Source organism: Ursus maritimus (genome assembly GCF_017311325.1).
Source record: "Ursus maritimus isolate PB19 chromosome X unlocalized genomic scaffold, ASM1731132v1 scaffold_X1, whole genome shotgun sequence".
In the NCBI taxonomy this organism is placed as follows: domain Eukaryota; kingdom Metazoa; phylum Chordata; class Mammalia; order Carnivora; family Ursidae; genus Ursus; species Ursus maritimus.
In genome coordinates, this window is record NW_024423319.1 from 7,997,903 (window position 1) to 8,020,710 (window position 22,808).

The window sequence follows — 22,808 nt, forward strand, 5'->3', positions numbered from 1 at the left end:
TGACTAGTTGATTATTTGCACAGATGATTGGAGCATGCCCTTGCCTGGGTTTTGCCTCCAATGTCTCTTTATTAAGAGTTTTTATATTAAACATACACTAAGTCTCAAGCTTGATTTTAACGGATCCCACATGAAGGAATGATTTTCAACTCATAACACATGAGGAACATCTGTTCTGCTTTATTGGAATTCAGGCAGCCCATTATTATTGTAGAAGCTGACTGTCGAGTATCAATATTTGTCTCTTTCAGTTCCATTGAACTTTCCGGGGTGCCACTCCCAGTGGTGGATCTTTTAAACATACATCCTGGAGTCTATAAAACAGTGGAACACCTCCCATTTTCCTTTCCATTTTCTCCGACTTATGCTGCAGACCTTGAGTCAGGCCCCGGCTGTTGCTTGCACACGTGGTTGGGACATGAGTGTCCTTGTCAAATGCGGTCAGGATCACTATTCAAAAGTCCAGACATCAGGTGCACAGACTTTGAGGCTGCCTCAGGAAGGCCATTCCAGACCTTTGTTTGAAACGAGCAAGTTCCCAGGGGGAACTTGACTGATCTGGGAAGTCACCTGCCAACAGGAACCCGCTGAGCTAGTTAGCTCTCTCTGGGGCCTCCGGATGGGTCACAAAGGAGAATGTCTCTGGACCAGAGGCTCTCATCTTTGATGTCAGGACACTCTGGTGTCTGACAATCAGTTGTTATTCATTTCTGATAATCAAATACCAAAGCTTGTGTATGATCTACTTAAACAAATAAACTCAAGCAGATTCAAGGATTTCTCTATAAATAACTCTAACATTCCCATATGCTCTCAGGAGTGGGAGAGAAAGGGGTGGGGTTCTGTTCAGTGCTCTGGGAACGAAGGAGAGCTCTGGGTGTGCCCAAGGGCATGTGAACACCAGGGGGGCTCATGCCAGGCTCCCATCCCTGGCAGCACGTGGGTATTTTAACAAGGGCCTCCTGAGATTATTCCCCTGCCGATGGGGTCTGTCACAGTGGGGATTTAAGGGCAGGCAAGACAGGGCAGGCAGCACATATCACGAAGGCACTATGTTGGCTCTAAGTAAGCAGAAGGGCTCTGAGTCCGGCTAAATACACGATAAATAACGGAAGGACTTCAGTTGGAATCTTAACTACCAGTGCGTCCTTGGCTAAGTTACTCAATTTCTCGGAGCCTCAGACTATTTGCCTTTACAGTGGAGACATTACTCTTACCTACTTCCAAGGGATGTTGTGTGGCTTCAGCAGGAGGGTGCAAATAAATCACCCAGCATGTGTCTTGGGTGAGCTAAGTGTTCCAGAACACGTAGCAGCTGCTGCTACCTGGTGTGCATCTGAGGGTGGACCCTCATGCCTATTACAGTGACTAGCACATCGTGGGTACTCATGAGAGTGGGAGGAAGGGCAGAGGGAGAGAGAGAATCCCAAGAAGACTCCCCGCTGAGCACGGAGCCGGATGCAGGGCTCAATCCCATGACCCTGAGATCATGACCCATGCCCAAATCAAGAGTTGGATGCTCAACAGACTGAGCCACCCATGCACCCCATGTGAATCCACTTAAATAAAACATCCAGAATAGTTAAATCCATAGAAGCACAAAGCGGATTAGTGGTTGCCAGGAGCTAGGGGGTGAGGGAGATGGGGAATGACTGCTTAATGGGTATGGGGTCTCCTTTGGGGGTGATGAAAATGTTCCAGAACTAGACAGAAGTGATGATTGCACAACATTGTGAATACACTAAAAGCCACCGAACTGCGTACTTTAAAACAGTTAAAATGGTAAGTTTTGTGTTATTCGTATTTTATCACAATAAAAATTCATTGGCTTGGGATTAGCCTGTTCTTCTCTTTTGTGGGTCTCTAATTCACAGACAGCTCTGAGACGGCACCTGCTTCTACCCCAGACAGCCTAGAGGGTACGGCTATGAGGTGCTCACACTCTAGGCCGACGTCCCACAAAATGGCTGGGCCCCAGCCCTCATCTCCTTCAAGCTGGTGTTACATTAGCCCTGTGGCCTTGCCCCTGACGTGAGCCCATGCTGGAGGAGTAAGAACAGTAGGAAGGGTGCCAGCAAGAGCCAGAGGTTTAGGCTGAGGCCCAGCAGAAACAGTGGTGTTCAACTCAAGGCCAACGGTTCCTCAGTCAGGCCGCTCAACGCTGATTGGCCCTGGTGGAAGCCATTGACAGCCCTGCTCTTGGAAAACACCACTGTCCACACTACTTCAGGGAGCCTAAGAGGGCTTCTGTGATTATTAAGCCCCTGCCATACCCTGCTTGAGCAATCACCCAACACTCCAAATGCTAAGATTCTTGAGCTGCAACCAGGAATGTCCCTGGAGTGAATTAGTTTTGGGGGGATTGAGGGAGCGGCTCCAATCTGGGGTCTAGAGGGTGACTGGAGCATTTGAGATTTGTTACCCAATAAAAATCTCTGCTAAGGCCCAAGACTGAAATAATTCAGCTGGGCTCTGGACTCAGCAGGGACCATTCATTAGCTAACACTTCTCGTCTGTGATAGTTACAGACAGGTTTTTTCATGCCCCCCGAAATGGGCTTCGGCATCGCAGCTGGCAGACAGCTGTGGCCTCACAGTGTTTACATTACCCAGACTCATACCGTCTGTGCGGGAGACACAGAATGAATCTGATTTAGCTTTTGGAAAATGGGATTTTGAAAAGTTCCGTGGTCTGCTCTCGCCCCTCCCTTCCCGAGCGGCAGAGAGACCGAGGTAGAACGAAACAGGCACGGCGAGCGGAAGGAGCCTCTCATGACTGTCGGGCACTGCTTTGTTTGACACCTCCAGGTGGCGGGAGCTGAGCTGAGACCACAGGATTACGACGGCCAAACGCTGGTTCATCACTCTGGAGCCTCATCCTACTGGTCAACACGAGCTCCCTGGGGACCCCGCATATGTGCAAAGAACAGAAGGGCCAGGGTCCCCACAGACAGCTGGGTCTGTGACCAATTGCTCACAAAGCGGAAGCAGGGGCTGGCTGATCCTACTGGGGTGTTCAGGCCCTACTGCACTACCTCGTGGGCAACCTACTCCAGTTTGACAGCCATTTTATCTTATTTCCTCAGGTTGGTGTTCAATAAGGTTCCCAAGTCCTGTCCATTCTGCCCTCAAAATGCATCTGACATCCTCCCTTTTTCTCTGTCACCATTGTTACGGCTTGGAGTCAGGGCCATATTTCCTCACGTCTGCACTAGGGCACCATCTTTTAAACTGGTCTCCTCTCCCTGCTCGCTCTTCCAGGTGGCTCTTCCAGAGATGTAACCTTATATCCCATCCCATCCCATCCCATCCCATCCCATCCCATCCCATCCCATATCATCCCGTCTCATCCCATCAATAAACACTTCCTGAGTGCTGACCATGGGGCAAGCCCTTTGTTAGCCACCAGGGATACGCATGTCAACCAGACACAAGCTCTTTCCACAAGAAAAACAGTTCAAGGGGAAGAGGGACAAGGAAGCAGGGAACGACAGGAAAGTATGACAAGTGCTAGGCCAAGGCCCGGGGACTATGGGAGCCCAGAGGAGAGCATCTCACCTAGAGCTGAGGAGAGAGTGAAGAGAAGACTCCCCTGATGTCATTTTCATCTGGCCACTCACCTCCAATCCTACGTTGCCACCACAGTCTATCTCCAACCTTCTTTTTCAACCAAATATCCCCTAACCCCCTTCAAAGAAATCTCTATTCCAGAAAGACTGGTCCCCTGACTGTTGTTCAGCATATATAAACTCTCCTACCTCCTTGGTTTTGCTATTGCCCTTTGCCCTTGCCCTTGGCCATGACCTGTCTCATTTTGGAGCTGCTGGCAAGGCATCACATCTTCCTGCTCTCCTCTCATGTCTTCCTCCCGCACCAACGCACTGCCTGGCACCTGGCATCTGTTGACCGATGACCTACGAGGTAGAGTTTCTTTTCACTGTGGGACTAATCTGCCTCTCACAAGCAGGATAAATAGTTTTGCTTCTATTAGGGCTATCAGAAAAATCTGTGAGCGCAGATGAAGGGGCTTGGAAAACTGCTGATAAGTTTCGGTCACACTGTCCCCAGCTTTGTCCTGACCTCTCGGAAAGAGGATGCTATCAATAATCAAGCGAAGATTAGCAGTTTCAAGAGCTCCAGTAGGCGTATAGTTGGATATATTTTCCATTCTGATTTAAATATTTAGCCTGATTTGTTTTTGGCTTTGTTTTGTTTTGTTTTGTTTTGGTCCTGAGCCTGTTGGTCAGGGCTAATTTGTACAGCTGCTTTTTCGTTTGGTTTCTTCCAAGAAAGCGAGAGGAAATAAGGTTGCCAGCAAATTTGCAGTTACCAAGGTTTTCCTAAGATGAATATTATTTTTCTCTTCTAATACTGCCAAATACAGTATAAAGAGAAGCATGTGATTAGTCCACAAATTTAGTTGTACCAGGGGTCAAATCCTGTACTCTGTCCACATCCTGATGTTGGGAGACCTATAATGCTGATTTCCTGACCTGCTATTTAGTCAACCGTATTTCCATAGTTGTACCATATTTCCAAAATTGTCAATTCACCCTGATTTTGAGCTTGGATGCTCAGACTTGCCTCCTCCTGGATTTCAGCAGGAAGGGCCAAGGGGGCTGCTTTGGGTAGGGGAGGGAAAAAGGAGGCCATGGAGAAGCCAGGGCGGGAGAAAGAGCACTAGAGGGAGAGGAGCATTTGGTGTTGGTCCCTGCTCTGCCACTGACCCAATGTGTGACTTGGGCAAATCCCTTTCTCTTTCTGAGCATCTCTACGGGGAGCATGAGAGTGCATATGCTCTCAGGTCCTTTCCTGTTAAATATTATTGGGCCCTGTCACTTTGTGCTGGGTGTTTCTCTAAAGGTTAATGAAGCAAAAGCAAAAGCCTTGTCAATACCAACAAGGCTTCTGCCCTCTGGTCTGCCCTTAGGAGGCCTTTGCCCAAGTTGGTGCCTGGTTATCCTGAAGCCTGAGAAGAATGGCCTGGAAGAGAGTGCCCATGTCATTAAAGGAATGCAAGTCTAGCCTAGATAGCTGGTTTTGAGTCCTGCTTAGGCCTGGAGGCTACTTTTTTAATAGCTCTGTTGCGATACGATTCATATACCCTACAATTCACCCATTTAAAATGTATCATTCAGTGGGTTTTAGTATATTCTCAGAATTGTGCCACCATCATCACTATCAATTTTAGAACATTCCCACCACCCCCAAAAGAAACCCTGTACCCTGTAGTTGTCACGCCCCTGCCCCCAAACTCCTCACCCTGCCCAGTGCTAGGCAGCCACTAATATTTCTGTTTCTATGGGTTTGCCTCTTGTGGACATTTTGTAGAAATGGAATCATATAATGTTGTCTTTTGTGACTGGCTTCTTTCATGCAGCACAATGGGGTGGTTTTTTTTTTTTTTAAGATTTTATTTATTTATTTATTTGACAGAGAAAGAGAGAGAGAGCATGAGTGGGAGAAAGGCAGAGGAAGAAGCAGACTCCCCACTGAGGAGGGAGCCAGACATGGGGGACGCTGGGATCACTACCTGAGCTGATGGCAGACACTTAGTACTGACTGAGTCACCAGGCGCCCCGCACTCAGCATAATGTTTTTAAGGTTTATCCATGTTGTAGCGTGGATCAGTCCTTCATTCCTTTTATGGCTGAATAACATGTCATTGCATAGATATACCACATTTTGTTTGTCCATTCACCTGTTGATGGACATTGAGTGGTTTCCACGTTTTACCGATTATGAATAATGCTACGGAACATTCGTGTACAAGATTTTGTGTGGATATTTGTTTTCGATTCTTTTGGGTATACACTTAGGAGTAGAAACACTGAGTCATATGGTAACTGTGTTTAATCGAGAGCTTTCAAACTGTTTTGCAAAGTGGCCACACCATTTTACAGTCCTCCCCCCCCCCAGCAGTATGTGAGGGCTCCAATTTCTGGAGGTTACATTTTAATCGTGTCCCATTGGTAGGGAATACTTTCCAGGGTTGATGGCTTAGAGGAGCCATCTCCCTGGGATAGCTTGGACCATGGAATGTTACCTTTTCAAGGGGATAATTTTTATACACAAGTCCCCTCCATTTAGATCCTAGGAGAAGATGACTTGGAGGAAGCTACTGCTGGCCTTTGAAATCTATAAGAATTCAGTGGAAACACTTCCATGCTATCCAACGGAATGGCTTATAGTCGTGGGTTTGTAGTGGAACCCATGTCAGTTTTAGTCCTTTTCAGGTACTTTCGGTCAGCATTAGATCATTTCTGTGGTAGAGGGGGTTTTGGTATATCCGCCTACTCAGTCTCATGTCTACCAGTCCTGCCTGGGAATCAGGGTAGGAACCAAAGAAGCCAAAAAGGAGCCTAAGTGCCTTAGGTAGCCTGAATGTATGTCCTGGTTTGCCCAGGGTGGTCCCACTTTAACACTGCAATTCCAGCATTATTGTTAATAGCACTACCCTTCACTCTCAAAAATGTCCCAGTTTGATGAACTGTATGGCCTCCTCAACTTTAGGTTGCAAAGATGTAATGCCCAGCATCCCACTCAGAGCTATAAAGGCTACAGACTTTCACATCTTAATTAACATGCATCTCACTGGAATAAAGAAAGGATCTCTCAGACTTGCCGAAGGTTGGCTCCCAAATGACAGAGCCAAGGTCATACACAATAGAAACCAAATGCTAATGAGATTCAAAGCATAGGAAAGGATACTTTGGAGGAAGGGTTGGATGGAAATTTATTCAGGGAAGGTTTCCATGGATGAGGTGAGGTCTAAAGAGAACCTTGAACGAGGTATAGGATTTGGGCACTCCAAGTTCCTTGACAGACCAAGGTCCTGAATATCCTTTATCCTTGTTCTAATTAAAAGGCACCATGCTCCCTTGTGCTTGGGCAGACAATTCACATGACCTCCCAGCTCATTTGGCAGCACTTGGGAAAAATCTGGCCTTGCAATCAGACTAAATGATGTGTTACCCTACACTTAATCTCCACCATCCATCAAAATCCAGGGGCCTTGGCCCCAGCCCCTCAACAAGAGGCCCACAGTACCTGGGTAGGATTTCATCCAGGGAATGAATGCAAAGCCCCTAATTCTCCATCCATCTCAGCCCTCTGTAAACAGTTAAAGACTGCAGCCAACAGCAAAAGAACTGCCAACCCAAATGAAAGCAGTGAGTCAGCAAAATAAAGATAGATGGCAATGGATTAACTGTAGCCTAGACGGCAAGAAGCAGACCCTCCTTAGTTCTGACCGGATTGCCTTCCCTCCATTTCAGGCAACCTAGCGCTCACACTGAGCCCCTCATGAGCTATGCTGGGGGTGGGAGGAAGCATCTGCTGCACACAGAGTGTGTGGAGCCCCAGCAGCCTAGGGGAATGCTGCTCCAGTCCATCATCTCCTGGTGGTCCAGGCTTGGGGACACCGGTGGTCCGGTGAGGGGACAGAGAGGACGGGACAGAGGGGAAGAAGGCATTGCTCAGGCTTTCTCCCAAGCGGTTCCATCTCCCTTGTGCCAGGGCCATTTCCTTAGATGGCCTTCTTTTCAAGTATTCTACTCTGTTGTCCCTGAATCATACTTAATCGGACTACATATTCTAGTTTGTGGGAACATCATCACCAGAACTTGCCCTGTTTTGCCCATCGGTTTAGTCAAACTCAAGCTTTGGAGATGGTAAAAGGTTGAATTCATGTCTAAAAATCTTTTTTGCAACTGGATGTGAATTTCCTTTTTTTTTTTAATTGAAGTCTAGTTGACACACACTGTTACATTAGTGTCAGGTGTACAACATAGTGATTGGATAAGTCTACACCTTATGCTGTGCTCCCCACAAGTGTAGCCGCCATCTGTCCCCATACAGCCCTGTTACAATATCATTGACTCTATTCCCTATGCTGTGCCTTTCATCCCTGTGACTTAGTCATGTATGCGAATTTCTTTTATCCATGTCTATGATGATAAATACCTAGCACTGTACTTCCTAGAACACAGGGGATGCTCAATAAATATTTGTTGAATGAGAGAAAGAATGGATGAACGAAAGTTCTTCCACAAAATGTGGCCTGAAGACCATAGACAAGATAGGGCCACCACAGAAGTGAGAGCCTTCATGTAAATGTCTTTGTTCAAACAAGGAATCAGTCATTTAACAAGCATCTCCTAGCATCCCCTAGGTACCCAACACTTTGTGCCCACCCATCACCTTGGCTACATCAACATTTCCTGAAGACTTTCTTCAAAAAGCCATCTTCTTAAAGTGACCTTTAAGAAGATTTCATGCCGGCTTCCTGTATTCCTAACATCTTTGAGATCTGGGATTTCTTAGAAGATCTCCTAACAGATAACTGCTTTTTCATGATAAACAGTGCTTAGAGAAGTGGAATATTCTTAAGAATAATTCCAGACAATCCTTGGATATGGATAGGAATGGAGATAGAAATAGAGTTGACCTAGTTGAATAGGAAAGGAACAAGCATTGGAATGTGGTAGAGTAGGGGATGGAGAAGGTTACAGTTGCCACTCTGTACCCACCTAGCCTACCACTTCCCACAACAACCCAGTCTGCCCAGAATCAGAATTGGGGCTTCTTTAGCCTGGCTCTTCCTACGGCGACCCTAATATTGTTACAGAAAAAATAATTTATGGAAGTGAAATTCACATAAAACCAACCATTTTTAAATTGAACAATTCAGTGGCATTTAGCACATTTACAGGTTGTACAACCACCACATCTAGTTCCAAAACGTTTCCCTCACTCCAGAGTAAAACCCCTTACCCATTTAGCAGATTCTTCCAATTTCCTCCTTTCATCCAGCCCCTGGCAACCATCAATCTATGTCTTGTCTCTATAGATTTACTTATTCTGGATGTATCCAATAAATGGAATCATACAATACGTGGCCTTGGTGCCTGGCTTCTTTCACGGAGCATCACATTTTCAAGGTTCATCCAAGTCATAGCATGTATCAGTCCTTTGTTCCTTTTTATGGCTGAATAACATCCCATTGTGTAGATATATCACACTTTTTAAATTCATTCATCTGTGGATGGACTTTGGGCTGTTTCCACCTATTGGCTATTGTGAGTAGTGCTGCTGTGAACATATGTGTACATGTACTAGCTGGAATCCTTGTTTTCAGTTCTTTTGGGGTACATACCTTGGAGTGGAATTGTGGAGTCACATGGTAATCCTATGTTTAATTTTTTGAGGAACCACCAACTGTTTTCCTACCTTATTATTTTATTTTATTTTTTTACTTATTTTATATTTTTTATTTGTATGTCAATTATAATATCTATATTATGCCTTTACATTTCAGTAGTTCTTTCTCATTACATTGATCTATCTACATGGTGTATTCATGATTGCTTTTTTCCTTTTTGTAGTTAACATACAGTGTTATATTAGTTTCAGGTGAACAATACCTTATACCTTATTATTTTAATACCTTCAAGGATTAGTAACGCAACACCAAAAGTGACCAATTTAAAACCACCAGCTTCCGTGACACTGACCTAGGTATCCCTGGGTTTTTGTCCCATGACTCTGGGGGCAGCCTCAGGATTCTGGAGTACTGGCGCTAGTGTTCACATCTAATTCTCTTTCCCACCATCCTCCCCTTGCCTCTTCTTTCCTTCCTTTGTTCATGTAACACATATTCATGGAGTGCCTACCATATTTTAAGTAGGGTGCTAGACACTGGAGGTACAAGGATGAATGAGACACAGTTCCTGTCTTTGAGGACATTGTAAATGCTGAGGAGATGGTGCGTGTTCAAGTCAAGGTGCCAGATATCATAGAAGCCAGGAGAGTTCCAAACGTGGACATCATTTCCCAGACAGACACCACACTCTAAGCTCCTTAAGGGCAGTAACTGTGTCCTGTTCTTTGCTATATCCCTAGAGCCTAGCACAGTGCCTGAAACACATTTGCCATCGCAAAGCAACCTCAGAAAGGTCGGAAGTAGGCTGCCCTTCAGCCTGTTGCCCCGTCCCAGCAGCCCTGGGGTCCACATAGTTCTGTGTGGGCCATCTCCTTTCCCTTAGTTCTGTCTTAGGCAGGTGGCACACCATGGGCCTTCTTGGGGTCCTGCTTCCTCTGACCTCCCTTCAATTTCAGGATGAGTTCTCTTTTGAAAGTGTTTTTATATTTTTAGTCTCATGATTCCTTCTTCAAAGAGGAACCTAGACTGTATGAGGAAGTGAGACCATCTTTCCCAGGGAGTAAATTCACAGTACACAGAAAAGCTCTCTGTCACCAGTTTTTTTAGTGTGTGTGTGTGTGTGTGTGTGTGTGTGTGTGTGTGTGTGTGTGTGTTTTGGTCTCTAGAAAGAGTCTTCTATCAGACCATGGCTGATAGGGTGGAGGTAGGGGCTGGGAAACAGGCAGGAGCCGGCCCTAATGCTCGTGGTGTTCCATGATTTTGGTATACTTGTCTTTCAGTTCGGCCTGTGTTCTGCTTTCCTTGGACCTGATTCTAACCACAGAAGTTTCCAGAAGAAAACCTAGGGCCGTGACGCATAGATGTTGCCAATTTCACAAACTACTACTTCAGCTCATATTCTCGAAACACCTCCTGGACACAAGTAATACAAAACTCCAGGGGTCAATGGTGAGTAAAAGGGGGGGGGGTAGGGGGAAGATGAATAGAGAGGGAAGGTGTCTCAGATTAGATTGGAAACCAGAGAAGCGGAAGTGTGGGATGAGGTTCCCCCACCCCAGTGTAGAGAAGGAAAGCACCCCTGTGTAGGAAAGCTGCTTTTAAATGGAAACATCCTGGAGCAAGCTATAGACCTTTTAACTCCAGTTAGTCTCAGCTCCTTTATGGCTAACTCTTGGCCTGGGCTCCTTCTGCAGTCAAACCTTCTAGATCCTTGGGGCGCCTGGGTGGCACAGCGGTTGGGCGTCTGCCTTCGGCTCAGGGCGTGATCCCGGCGATCTGGGATCGAGCCCCACATCAGGCTCTTCTGCTCTGAGCCTGCTTCTTCCTCTCCCACTCCCCCTGCTTGTGTTCCCTCTCTCGCTGGCTGTCTCTATCTCTGTCGAATAAATAAAAAAATAAAATCTTTAAAAAAAAAAAACCTTCTAGATCCTTGCTGGAGTACAGGGCTGAAAGGGGAGTGGGGAAGGACTCCTCCCCCAAGAGATGACCATTGGAATTACACATTTGAAGGGTTTTGATTCTTTTAAAAATCAAGGAAAGAAATTCTACCAAAGATCATTGTTTTTCCTTCTTTTTTTTTTAAGACCCCAAACCTCAGGCAAACCTCAGACTAGTGGGAGCCCCTTTGTTAGATCTGCCTGCCAGTTCCTGGGTTACTACCTCCAATAAAATTTCCATTCGAATTCCCACTGGGGATGCCAAGTACTCTGTTCGGCACTTGGAGGTACAATTATGAACTAGACACGGTCCTTACCCTCAAGGAATTTACAGTCTAATAGGGAAGAGAGACAAGCAGACGGCTAATGATAACATAGAATGATGAGCGCTGGAAGCTGCCGGGGGAGGACAGAGGAGGAGCATTTAAATCATGCTGGAAGGTCAGGGAAGGCTTCCTAAAAGACATGATGCATAAACTGAAGAATGAGTAGGAGTTAGCCAAGTGAAAGGGAAGGAGGAAAGGATATTCCAGACAGATGGGCTTTGCAGGAATAAGGCTTGCTAACAGGGATTAAAGCAAAAATTTATAAAATACACAATCACGAAAAATGGAAAGTTGATCCATACAAGCGAAAATGGGCACAGTTAGCAAGTTTGTTTAAAAAAATAAATAAATAAACCGCTGAGGAGTAAGAAAAAATAGAGGGAGAGGGAAAGAGAGAGAAGTGAGAGAGAGCTACATTTAGAATACATTAAAAAGTATAGGGAAGATGAAATATTCTTAGTAATTAGTGATAAATCTTGCTCAGTTCCCTGTTCAGAATACCTTTGGCTACCTCTGTAATTAAAGGTTGTGGTATAGATATGATGTTATAAATCATTGGTATTTTGTATTAATATTTATACCAATAAATTTGGAACCCAGAGGAAATGGACAGTCTTCTAGGGGGATATAAATTACCAAAACTGGCTTGAGAACAAGGTGAAAATCTGACTACACGAATAAACTAGAGAAGAAATTCAAATAGAATCAAACGTGCATACATCTCAGCCCTCTTAACATACACACACAAAGGTTTTAAAGGTAAGTTGTACAAAACCTTTAAGAGACAGATAATCCCCTTATCAAACAAACTGCTTCAGAGCATTGAAAAAGATGAGAAGCTCCTAACTTATTTTCCCAAGCTATCATTACACCAATGCCAAATTGTATGAGGACAGAAAAATAACAATATACTACAGCCCTAAATAAATTACTAGCAAATCAAATCGTGCACTTTTGCAAAGGAAGGATATAACATAACCAAGTAGGTTGAATCCCAGCAATGCAAGCTTCCCCATTAGAAACTATATCAAGGTAATGCATTATATTTGCATATTAAAGGCGAAAAACCATATGATCATTTCAATGAATATAGCAAAAGTATTTGACAACTTGGCATCCATTTACTCTTAAAAAGCTCTAAGAAAACTCGGAATAAAAGAAAAGTTTCATGTGATTGCAAGTATCTTCCAGAAATCTATAGAAAACCGCATACTTCAGGGGCACCTGGGTGGCTCAATCGGTTAAGCATCTGTCATTGGCTCAGGTCATGATCTCATTGGGTTCCTTGCTCAGCAGGGAAGCCTGCTTCTCCCTCTCCCTCTGCCTGCCACTCCCCCTGCTTGTGCTCTCTTTGTCAAATAAATAAATAAAATCTTAAAAAAAAAAGAAAAAGAAAACTCCATACTTTAAGACGTAGCAGGCATAGCAGAGGTTACAAAGACAGTCTCTGAAGCTAGATAGTGGAGGTTTGAGTCTGTTCTGCCACTTGCTACCTGTGTGACCTGGGGCAAGTTACAAAGCTTCTCTGTGCTTCAGTTTCCTCATCTGTAAAATAGAAGTAATAATAATAATAATAACAATAGTAATAATATCTATCTTATAACACTGTAGGAGGACTAAATAATTTGTAAAGTATTCATAATAGTGCTTGGCACATAGAAGCACTACATATGTGTTTGTTAATAAATTGTGAAACAGATGTTTTCTCTCAAAGTTTGGAACAAGATAGGAATGTCCAGGACTACTGTTCCTATACTATTCAACGTTTTACTGGAGGTCCAAGCTAATGTAATAGAACAAGAAAAATAATTAATAGAACCAAAAAGGAAGGACTACAACTGTCAATCTATGCAGAGAACAATCTAACCAGTAATGAAGTCTGCCTCTGTTCAGAGAGGAAGTACAAGAAAAGGAAGTAGGAGAAATGGGTGAAGGGGCTTGAAAAGTTAAAAAAAAATTATGCCCTCTTAGGACCTTTGGGTATCACTATTTTCTTCTAGACATTTCTACTTGGATATCTCACCACCATCTCACACTGAACATTGAACCCCGTATCTTCCTCCATGCCTACTTTTCCTGACTCCCATTTTACTTTCCAAGTCATCTAGACTCAAAACTTTGGAATCCCTTTGGACTCTTCCCTCTCCTTCATTTCTCATTCTAATTACCTAGTCCATCTAGTTAATTTCCCCCTGCAAACATTTTTCATGTGTTTTCTTTTCTTTTTTTTTTTTTTGATTTTTTTATTTATTAATTTGACAGAGAGAAACAGCCAGCGAGAGAGGGAACACAAGCATGGGGAGTGGGAGAGGAAGAAGCAGGCTCCCAGCGAAGGAGCCTGATGTGGGGCTCGATCCCAGAATGCTGGGATCACGCCCTGAGCCGAAGGCAGACGCTTAACGACTGCGCCACCCAGGCGCCCCTTTCATGTGTTTTCTATGGTCATTCTATCCAGGCCTGTATCAAATCATACCTGAAACAATGGCTATCCCTCAGTCCCTCTCCAAGTCACTGAGCACACCACAGGTCAATATTACTCTAAGACCACTATCCTCGAGGTATTCTCTTGCTTGCAATTCTCCAGTGGCTTCTCACTTCCTAGCATATCCAGTCTAAATTCCTCTGCTTGGTGGTAAGGCCTTTCACCATCCAGCTGCACGCAGCCTAACAAAGTTTATCTTTTCCTGCTGCCTTAATATGTCCCCTCTGCTTTAGTAAGACCAGTATCCTCGGCATCCTCACACACTTCCTTTCCTTCTTAGTTCAGTGCCTTTGTTTTATTCAGTGCCTTGGATTGTCCTGTCTCTCTCCCTCAGTGTCTCCAAATCTTCTCCCATTCTTCAGTGGTCAGCTTAAATAGGGCCTTCATGATACCATCTGTTGGATGCTAAACAGCATTAAGTGCTATGTGCCAGGTACTGGGCTCATTGGATCTTCTCACTAACCTGATACAATAAGTATTTCTTAATTTTCACCCCATTTTATGGATTGGGTATAGGGATTTGCTCAAGGTTCGCATTGCTAGTAATGGTGGATCTGGAATTTGAAGCCATGTTTGTTGCCCGACCCAGAGCTCATGCTCTCTGTCCTGCCTCTCTGGGATGCCTCCCCTGGCTGCATCAATCCCCCCTGACTTTCTCTTCATCACTTTGGCTACTAGGCATTGCTGTCTAGTGTGTACAAGCTTAGCTCCCAGCAAAACTGTAAGCTCCTGGAGTTCGGGGCCCACATCTCATACTTCTCTGCGCTCCCACAGAGCTGGGCCCACAATGGGCACTTGATTACTTGGTAAGGGTTGTTCAAATATAGCTAAATATATAGAAATTTGGTCTTAGCATCCAGTCTTCAAGAAAGGTTTGTGTAGCTTGAAGATAGCAGAAGCCCTTCCCATTCAAAAGCCTGGGTTTTAGCTCCAGGAAGGGAAGGGAGGAGTGGAATTATTCAATTTTTCAAGATCACCCTCCCCCCAATCCTGTCACTCCCTGATGATCAGGCTTCTCTCTGCCTAGCTTAGGTCGATGTTGCATGATGACTCTTCCCTTTACATAAGGATTAGACCAGGCCAGGTTTTGTTAGCATGTGAAAAGGGAGCCAATGCTGTCAACTTACCATTATGCAAAATCTGACTCCTGGGAATCTTCCAGAAGTGAGGCTGGGGAAAGTAATAGTTATCCTACCTACCTCACAGGGTCATGGTAACAATCAAGTGAGATAATGGATATGAACACACTTTGGAAAGTAGCAATGAAAAGCAGCTTGCTTCTTGAGCCTGAAGTGGGACAATCAGAGCTCTTGGGTGATATCAAGGACTTGGCCAGGTGAAGGGTGGGGGCTCTTCGGAAATTCTTGGACTCACCATTTCCCAAAGGTTGCACGACTTGCTTTCTGGCAACCTTGGGAAAAATTCACTTTATCATGAGACTTCTTCAGCTACATGTGAATTTATCCTTGACTTCCTTTTCCTTTTTCTAATTACACTTACTCAGCTAGTCCACAATACTCTGGGGACTTCTGAAAGATAAGCTAACTTTCCCTCTCTTTGGTGCATTGACAAGGCAGTATTTTGCTGGTGACTTACATTTAGATTTCAAACCTCTCTCCAAGGTCAGGAGCAAGTGACACAGGGAAAGCACACTCTGAGATTGCTGTCTGCTGGACATGATCTATAAATGATACTAGCCATTGATGTTACTAGATAAATACAGACAGCCACTACTTCCCCTGGAGAGACAAGATTCCTCCAGAATTCAAGTGTTGGAAGACTCAAGAGAATTCAGGAGCCTAGGTTGGACTAAAGTTAGAGGTAAAGGAAGAGCTTTTTCTAAGAGAGAAAGTTTGGGTTCCAAAGATTCCGATCCTGAAAGTGAAGGACTTTGGAGGGGGGGAGCGAGGGGAGGGTGAGCTCAGCTTGGACAGAGAAGAGAAGAAAGGGCCAACTGCGCAGGGACCTTGGCCAAGGAGCCTTGGATCAAGAATAGACTGGGCTTGCAGAAGTAGCCAAAGGTATTCGGACCAGGGAATTGAGCAAGATTTATCACCTAAGTTGGCCTAGACTGGACAGAGCTTGGCTTTGAGTCGGTTTTATGTGTTGGGCATGCATTCATACCTCCCTACAGTTGGAGCCTTCAGATAGGGAGCCATCACTCTCAGTGAAAAGGGAACAAAGGGAGGTTGCTGCTGGTGTCAGGAGCGGGGACAGAACCTGAGAAGCAAAGCTATGGGGTGGACCCCTAGGTCTGGGCACACACCCCCCCCCCCCCGTGCACACCTGGTAGCCTATCTGCATCTGAACAACGTGCACCCAGCAGACCTGATAGTTGATCAGGAAGCTCACCTTTGTGCCTCATCCCATGGACTCCTAGTCCACCAGCTTCTACGCACCCTAGTCCATCACTTCACTTCTGGTTCTAGAACGCTGACCCCGATGAGCTGCTGCACTGAGCTGTGGGAACATTGCAGGCTTGTGCGTGTACAGGGGGGAGGTTCCCGAGTGGCCCCAGCCTCAGCCTCTCTGACTGCAGGCTTCAGAGGGTGCCTGTGACTATGAACTTTGCTCCACTGTGACTGCTGGATGGAGAGAGACGAGTGTAGGCCCCTGCTGGTTCTGTCCCACACTCCCCGTTATGATAGGCAGTGAAGCAAATCATTTGGGCAATTGCCTAACTTTAATGGGATAGAAAGGGCTCCTCTCTTACCTGAAAGGAACATCCAAGTATGTGCTTACTGTTTAGTTTTCCTGGAAAAATACTTTCTCTGGCAGGCTAAGGAGGGTGAATTTGTCTTCAGAAAAGGGTTGTGTCATATCCATAACTCCTGCGGACTCTTCTATGCATTTCCATGGCTGAAGAGCTTGCATTCAGTGGAGAAGCAACCAAACACGTGCTAAGACAAGTTTTTGGGTTTTACTCAAAGACCTGTGTGTTGTATAAAGAAAAATAGAGGTGCCCTAGTGGGCAGCTCTTTGGGGGTAACCCAGCCACTCACTGAGATCCAGAGATTTTTGAAGGAGAATGCAAAGTATAACACAGGTCGATTTTAAGGGTACCCGCCCCTTTCTTGGAATTCTGCCTTTTAAAAGCCCATCCCTTTGTATTTGGAAGAACTTTAGAGTCTTCCAGAGTCATGTGTTAAAAGAGTAAACTATGCCTGGGAGGGATCTCACTTTAAACCAGATCAGGTGATAACAGCTCCCTCTTCCGTGGAGATGGAGATCTTTGGGATGGGACCAAAGAATCCACAGGGATGGCAGAAATAGGAAGCCTGAGGGACAAGAGGGGACAAGGGAATGAGAGAGGATACAGGAGGGTACCCAGACTTGGCTAACTTGGGCCATCCTAGCTGGAAGGAGCCTCACAGACCGTCTACACCAGCGTCTTTCAAAAAAAAAGCCCACATTAAAAACATACTGCAACCGTTTGTTCAAACACAGAATCCCAATACTCACAACATGAATACAAGTGGGGCCACCATGGTTAAAGCTGGGGTGAGGACCCTGGGGCTCTGTCTAATTAGCCTCCCTTTCTCCTGCTGAGCCTAAGAGAAAGGTGAGGTAGCGCTCTGCTCGGCTGATAGTGAGAACCGACTGTTCACCATGAATTTTGGGAGTTGGTTTGTTACCTGCAGGAATTATTTTTTTTTAAAGATTTTATTTATTTATTCGACAGAGATAGAGACAGCCAGAGAGAGAGGGAACACATGCAGGGGGAGTGGGAGAGGAAGAAGCAGGCTCATAGCGGAGGAGCCTGATGTGGGGCTCGATCCCATAACGCCGGGATCACGCCCTGAGCCGAAGGCAGACGCTTAACCATTGTGCCACCCAGGCGCCCCTACCTGCAGGAATTATTAAAAATTAAAGTACGTAAACTTGCAATCAAGGTATATGAAAGCTAATGAATGCTCCTAATACTCATTACTCTCTAATTATTATTTTTTAATATTTTTTTATTATGTTAGTCACCATTACAGTATATCCCTGGTTTTTGATGTAAAGTTCAATGATTCATTAGTTGCGTATAACACCCAGTGCACCATGCAATACGTGCCCTCCCCACCACCCATCACCAGCCTATCCCATTCCCCCACCCCCTCCCCTCTGAAGCCAATTATCATATGGTTTCTCTCATCTATGGAACATAAGAACTAGGAAGATCGGTAGGAGAAGAAAGGGATAAAGAAAGGGGGGTAATCAGAAGGGGGAATGAAGTATGAGAGACTATGGACTCCCTAATTGTTTTTGCTACACTTTACTCCTGTGTCTGTGTGGCGGAAATACTTTCCAATGGGGCGCTGATGTACATGTCTTCTCTGCCCCTTGTTCTGTGACATGGCATTGGGAGCTTGAATGGCCTCTGGTGGGAATATTCACACCACGGAAATCAGCAAACACCATCAATCAGCGCCCTTCTCCCTGACCAACTGAGACAGCCAATGTTTAAACATTTACCAGCACTCCCTGACTATGATGTCAGTCCTCACTTCCCTGGAAGCTATACTTCCAGCGACCTCAACTATAGTTGCAGCTCAGAACTTGGGGCAGAGGCAAGAAGAGATGCTGCTGAGTGACCACGATCCCAAAACATATACAATTTACTCTGTGGAAGAGATAAGCCACTGCCAGGTCCCGGCCCAGACAAATAGGCATCCAATTTCATGGCAGATGAGAAAGAACTTAATGACAACAGCATGAATCGACGGCTGCCATTGGGAGGTCCCGGGCATCACTGTCCCGAGCAAACAACCCAACTCATTCCTAAGACCCTCAAAGGTTTCACTGCATCACAGCCCATAGATTAGGAAGTGGTAGCATTGATCCTATGACTATCTTAACCGGGGCTCAATTACAGGCACAACAAAGTCCACAGGAAGGCTCCAGGTCCACGGTGTCCACCAGTGTCCAGAGCACCTGGCCTAGCACTTGGCATACAGAAGGCCCTTAATCACTTTCTGCTGAGAGAACGAAACCAATGTTCATAAGCAAATTCCTTGCCTTTTTCACCATGAGTTCCAGAAAAGGTAATTCAGAATGTTTTTGTGTCAGAAAGCCATAGAGGGTGAATATATTTTTGGAAGGCTATCTCTCCAAAGTTGGGTTACAAAAGTGTTGATAACTGAAGGCGGTGAGGGTCCATTACTGGATAAATCATTGGTGTAAGACCTCCAGTGCCCCAACTGTATGGAATAAACAGGAAATAACTTTATCAAGAGGGCGAGCAGAGGGGCGCCTGGGTGGTTCAGTCTGCTTTCGGCTCAGGTCATGATCTCAGGGTCTAGCCCTGGGTTGGGCTCCCTGCTCAGTGGGGTGTCTGCTTCTCCCTCTCCCTCTGACCCTCCCCCCCCGATTGTTCTTTTTCTCTCTCTCAAATGAATAATTAATTAATTAATTAATTAAATATGAAGCAAACTCCCCACTGAGCACAGAGCCTGATGGGGGCTCGATCCCAGGACCCTGAGATCATGACCTGAGCCAAAGGCAGCTGCTTAACCAACTGAGCCACCCAGGTGCCCCAATATAAAAAAGTCTTAAAAAAAAAAAGAAAGCAAGCAGATTGTCAGTGGCATGAGTCCTCCCCTCACTGCCCCTACTACGAACATCCTGGCCATTCCTCTTCTCTCTTTTGTGCCTGCTCCCTTCACTTTCCAGTCTCTTGTCCCCCTCTCCTTCTGCCCCCTCTTCTTCCTGTGTCCTCCTCATGCCCTCAGCCTGCCGGTCGCCAGCCACCTGCCGCTCCCCACCCACCCCAACACCCACCACGCAGACTCCTGCCCGAGGCCCCGTGGGCTGGAGCTTGCTCTCCCTGTACCCAAACAAAGTGTCTTTAGTAGACAAGCCCCTTTGTCTACAGTCTTTACAAAAGGAAACTCATCTAGAGCCAAATACTTCCCTTTTCTCATTTCTCAATTTATACTGGTGGGGCTGTGTGTGTCCCAAATGACCGTGCTGTGCCCAGGGCCCCTTTATGCCTCTCCGTCTTCACGGGCAAATTTGCCATTTCTCGACATTATAGCATTGCCGAAGAGGAGATTGAGTGTGTTTCCTGACTTTAACTAAGGCTTTTGGGGTTACAGTGACCCATCTCGCTAGTTTAGGCAGACTCCGACAGGAGCCTAGGCTGGAATTGCTGGGTTAACTGAAGGCTTTTGTCAGGAGAGACCCAAGGTGGCAGGTCAAGTGGCTCAAAGTGGATGGACACTTGCCACACTGATGCTCCTTTATTCTCCAAGGGTAGGGTCAGTGATCTGACCATTGCTTTTCACAGACATTTTGGGGTCCTTCTAAAGGAGTTTGAGGTTTGTGGCCAACCCTAGTGAGGCTGGGTAATCCTCTTCTTTGGTTCTACAGGAGACGGTCCCCAGGTGAGTCAGGAGGCTGTCTTGTGGTCAGGCTGACTCCCTAACAGAGCTATCCCAGGCAACCTCATTTTGCAGACGAATCTCTCACTATAGGAGCTGAATCAATGGGGAGAGACAATTCAGAAATGAGCTTGAGTTAGGAAAAGTAATCTCAAAGATTCCAGCAAGCCAGATGACTTCTAGAAGCTCTGTTACTAAACAGGCAAACAGAGCTGGCCAAATTACTTACCCTCTCAGTGTCCGCACAACAGGGTTGTGGTAAGGATTAGGTCAACAACATATCTCATATGCTTACTCCAGCACTTGGCACATACTATGCACTTTAAAGAGTGTTGGAGGGGGCACCTGGGTGGCTCAGTGGGTTAAACATCTGCCTTCGGCTCAGGTCAGAATCCCAGGGTCCTGGGATCGAGTCCTGCATCGGGCTCCTTGCTCAGCAGGGAGCCTGCTTCTCCGTCTCCCTCTGCTGCTCCCCCTGTTTGTGCACTAGCTCTCTCTCTCTCTCTGACAAATAAATAAATAAAATCTTTTTAAAAAAATAAAGAGTGTTGGAGGGACAGTTAAAAGTTTAAAAAAAAATCAGAACTGTAGATTTCTTAAGAGACCTAGCAGAGCTGGGACAAATGTATTGCAAGACCCTCAGCTATGACGTCTGTCTGTGCCACCAAATAACAGGACATACAGAAGAATCTGCGGGTTAAACGGGCTCACAGAAAATGCAGAGTGCCCACACCCTGAGTGGTCACGGTAACAACAGAGTTAGGGAATTGGAGACTGTGGGGATGGCCTCCCAACATCACAGTCATCAGAGCCAGTGTGTGCCTGTGGGGCCACAGATGAGAGTCCTGACCCAGGCCCCTGCTGACTTTGCCTTTCCCTGGGACTCCAGGAGTCACCTCCCTCCTTCTACCAGTAACTCAGGGGCCATGCTGGCAGGCCCTGGGCCCTCCTGGCATCCTTTCCTCAGCCTACCCCTGTCTGCCCTCCAAGCTCACACCAAAAACTGAACTGAGCATTACCCCTCCTTCTCTGTTTGGTTTTTTGCTTTAGGTGAAAAGCTGATCTTCTTTCAAGATTGGGGAAGGTCTCTACCTCCGAGACACTCTGCTTTAGAGAAGACGGGGACTCCATTGCTTCACAATGTGACTATTTCAGGCAGTATGACAAGCCAGTGGGGCCCTCTGGCATTTGGGGTTCCCTCAAATGACCTAGAGATCTGGCTAGTTCCAATTCAGAGGATGGTTTAGATGCAGGGCTGGGTTTTCTAGGACTCCTAAAGGGACCCACTTGGGGTCAGTACACGGCTTTGTGGGTCTGTGGGCACTCAAGACCCCAGAGCTCTGGCTCTTGTCTCACCACTGATCCTGAGACATTGTGACTGCGACTCCTAGGACTTCTTCGAGTAGAGGTTTAATTCCACAGTTCTCAAAAAAAAAAAAAAAGGCATTTCTTAGAAATTCAAGTCCATATCGGGAATGATAACAGGATGGCAGCCTCCCAAGGTTTGCAAGCTGTGCAGGATTTAGCTGCAAAAAAAATAAACAAATAAAGGAATCCAGTCCCTTTTTGTTAATTGCGCCAATGCTTTCATTTTTTCAGGCAATTTCAGTCCAGTCCCAGATCTGATTTCTAGAATCACATTTTTCCAATCAATTCTTCCCATTGGCAGGGAGGAGCCGTACTTCGAGTGGGGGATTTGCGCATGCCCAGGTGCTGGCAGTGAGGGAGGGTCTTCAAAGTTGCACATGCTTTGGAAATGTGACCCGAACCACCACCACCACCCTTAATGGCAATGGGAGGCTATCACCTTTGGTGGGGGAGGGGTGGGGGGGCAGAAGCTCCTAGGAGAGTTTGTGGGCTCTGTCCTTGGACCTCAGCATTTCTTTGGCATCATGCCTTCTCTCTTTTGCTTTAACTAGCATTTCTGGAAGAACTGCCATCCCTCAAAACAGCCCTGCCCCTGGAGCTCCAGCCACGCTTCTCCAACTGCTTAGGGCAGCAGTGCTCAAGCTGGGGAGCGTGTTCGAAAAATACCCAAGTGGTATTTTGGCTCAAGCAACTTCAGGAAGCCCAAGCTAGATCCACCCAGGTGATCTCTCCCCGTCACCCCAAGCACAATCTGATTAAAACCATACTCATCCTAACGAGCGGCTCATCTAAAAAGCTGCCGAGAGCATGAGGCAGATCCACACTCGGTCATATGGAATAATTTCCAAGAAGGCTCGACAGGGCAGTGGAAGCTCGTTAACCTGGGCTCTGGGGAGCCACCTCTCAGGATTAAAGGATGCTGTCCACGCCCTCCGTAAAAGACACTGCCTCTGAGGCCCTGGTAGGTCTCCAGGCACTTCTGCTTTAATGGATTTTTAATTAACGGACCAATTACTCCCCCAGTTGCATAGATAAGAGAGTTTCTACTGTAGCGAACAAAAAGATTTCTAGCATGAACCCATCTATTTAAAAACAAAAAAGGATCTATAAAGACATAGATAGGTTGCTAAATGCAGAGCAATTTTCAGGAAATGTGAACAGTGGT

The 22,808-nt window shown here is 45.9% G+C and overlaps 1 long non-coding RNA gene across 1 annotated transcript; it reads left to right on the plus strand.

Annotated features, from left to right (window-relative positions):
- The first annotated feature begins 9,694 nt into the window (after positions 1-9,694).
- On the plus strand, positions 9,695-21,700 carry LOC121102232. The gene is made up of 2 exons (XR_005834278.1): positions 9,695-10,611; positions 21,326-21,700. It is a non-coding gene; the product is annotated as an uncharacterized LOC121102232 (long non-coding RNA).
- The last annotated feature ends 1,108 nt before the right edge of the window (positions 21,701-22,808 follow it).